This window comes from Heterocephalus glaber, unplaced genomic scaffold, assembly GCF_053883595.1.
Source record: "Heterocephalus glaber isolate CG9 unplaced genomic scaffold, H.glaber_assembly_v1.0 deba00001845, whole genome shotgun sequence".
Taxonomy (NCBI): Eukaryota; Metazoa; Chordata; class Mammalia; order Rodentia; family Bathyergidae; genus Heterocephalus; species Heterocephalus glaber.
In genome coordinates this window covers 846433-849076 of record NW_028258494.1, presented here as the reverse complement: position 1 = coordinate 849076, position 2644 = coordinate 846433, and the positions used below count along the sequence as shown (strand labels likewise).

The 2644-nt window shown below is 38.2% G+C and overlaps 1 pseudogene; it reads left to right on the top strand.

The window, feature by feature from the left end:
- Window positions 1-933: 933 nt before the first annotated feature.
- On the top strand, window positions 934-1116 carry LOC101702322 (ATP synthase subunit ATP5MPL, mitochondrial pseudogene; annotated as a pseudogene).
- Window positions 1117-2644: the final 1528 nt, after the last annotated feature.

The following is a 2644-nucleotide window of genomic DNA, read 5'->3' as shown; positions in this document are numbered from 1 at the left end:
AATAGTTGCATAGCTTCTCTTTGAATTAACTGCTAAACGGATCATTTGTGCTTGCAAAACAGGCTCTAATGTGTCTAGAATTTAGAAGCAATGTTTTCTAGTAATTACACATGTCCCCCAGAATGGCTGCCTTCCACATGCTACAATTCACTTCACGAATATAGATGACATATTTTGAGAGTTACGGAATACATGGGGAATTCTTTCAACATGAACTTATTATAATTGCAAAGAAAATAATAACTGCATAAATATTTAGGGCCAGTTGTCTGTACTACTCAGGAGCATTAGCCAAGATTAATCTAGAGAGGCAAATCAGCAGTCTGACAGCCAGAGTTTTAATCTAGTTTTTCCCAAAGAGTCTGCATTTTGTCCATGGTACATCCTCATTGTTACATGGACTAAAGTATAAATTATCTCAGCTGCAACTTGAGAAGCATTCAGATGATTCTGAAACTTGCAAAAATTAGAGACCATTGTTCCAGAAATATGTTCCCCAACTCTGGGCCACAGACTGGTCCATGGATTTTTATGAATAGGGCCACACAGCAGGAGGTGAGCAGCAGGTAATGGAGCAAAATTTAATCTGTATTTAAAACCACTGGCCATGGCTTACATTAACACCTGATCTCTGCCTCTTTTCTGATAAGCAGTGGGATTAGGTTCTCAAAGGAGATCAAACCCTGCTGTGGATATCATATCTAGGGGATTCAGGCTGCATGCTCTGTAACAGACTCTAATACCTGATGATCTCAGGTAGAGTTGAGTAGCTAATGCTAGTGGTGTGGAATACATGCAAATAGGGATGAAAATTAGCAGAGAGGCTTGACTGTACAGAGATCATAATAAATCTATTGCTTACAGACTCATCAAAACCCTACTGGTGAGTGTGTGGTGGGGTTTGGTGGGGCCTGGACATTTGATCCTGATGAGATGCTTCAAAACTTCATTAAAAATGTCTAGGTCCCCTTGAAGCCATACTATTCCAAAGTTTACCAGGATATTTGGGTAGGAAAGGGGTTGAGGAGCTTCATTGTTTATAAAATAAGAAGTGTTGATAAAAGAAGTAAAGCTTTAAAAGGTTCAAGTCCTGCACCTTCTCATGGTCATTACTAACCAGCTCTCTTGAGTACAAATGGGACAAAACAGTCTACCTTTGAGTCTAAGCCAGCTGAGTCATATGAGATCACAGGAAATCACTGTACCCCTGATGCATCCCCCCAAAAGAGACACTACTGGTGAGAATAAAATGACAATTAAGCTGCATTTGATGACAGTTTACTACAATGTAGTTAAAATAGGAATGAATTATACAAAAAAAGTAATATCTTAGAAACAGCATATCTGTGTTCTCTCCAATCTGATGACAAATTGTCCTCATAGAAATTTTTCCTTGGTATAAAAAGATGGGAAACTTCTACTCTGGAACATGGAATAGGTAAATACATTCTCGTATTTCTTTTTGTTTTGGAGCATGAATTAATTACAAAGAAATATGTATGTCTTATATTTCACTGCAATTTCAGGACTTATTTCAATTCTGAAAAAGTGTGGGTGTTCTAAAACTGAATTAGAAAAAAAGAGAAAAGAAAATTGGATGGAGACAAGGATCAGAAAAAAGATCTGAATATTTACCTGTGATTTACAAGTGAATCAGAAATTTTTCTTTGTTGTAAGGCCTTGCAAAACCTTTTTAGAAATACTAACTTTAGAGTATCTGCTAAACATAGAATGCTAGTCTGCATTGCCATATGAGGTAAAATGGACATTTATAGTGATATAAAGCATTCTATTTCTGTCATACCCAAGAGATGTGACTGGTCACTCAAAAATCTTTTGTTTTATTTTATTTTTCCTACTTTTCCATAGATTCTTCAACAACATGAAATTCCAAAACCAGAAAGTTGTTTCACAGTTTATTCTTGTGAGACTGACAGATGATCCGGAACTGCAGCCCCTCTTCTTCAGCCTGTTCCTGACCATGTACATGGTCATGGTCCTGGGAATCCTGCTCGTCATCCTGGCCATCAGCTTTGACTCCCACCTCCACATCCCCATGTACTTCTTACTTTCCAACCTGTCCTTCACTAACATCTGTATAAGCACCTCCATGATCCCAAAGATGCTGGCAAACATCCAAGCACAGGATCAGAGCATCATGTACATAGGCTCACTCAGATCACCTTTCCTTTGTCTTCAGGAAGTGCTGAAAGTTGTCTTCTTGAAATGATGGCCTATGACCACTATGTGGCCATTTTTCAGCCGCTAAGGTACAAGGTCATACTGACCCTTGACTTCTATGTCCTTCTTGCTCTTCTCTCCCTGCTCCTTAGCACTCTATATGCATTATCCAGTTTGATGGCACTGTCGCTCTCCTTCTGTATAAACATGGAGATGCCACACTTCTGCTCTGAACTTTCTCAGGTCATCAAGTTCACCTGCTCTGATAACTTTGTACATACCATTCTAATATATTCAACATGAAGCATATTTTTGGTATTCCCATTGCTGGAATCATTATCTATTACACTAAAATTGTCATCTCTATTTTGAAAATATCACCAGTGGGTGGAAAGTATGAGGCTTTTTGCATCTGTGTGTCTCATCTCTATCTTGTTTCTTTATACTATTGCAAAGGTTTGTT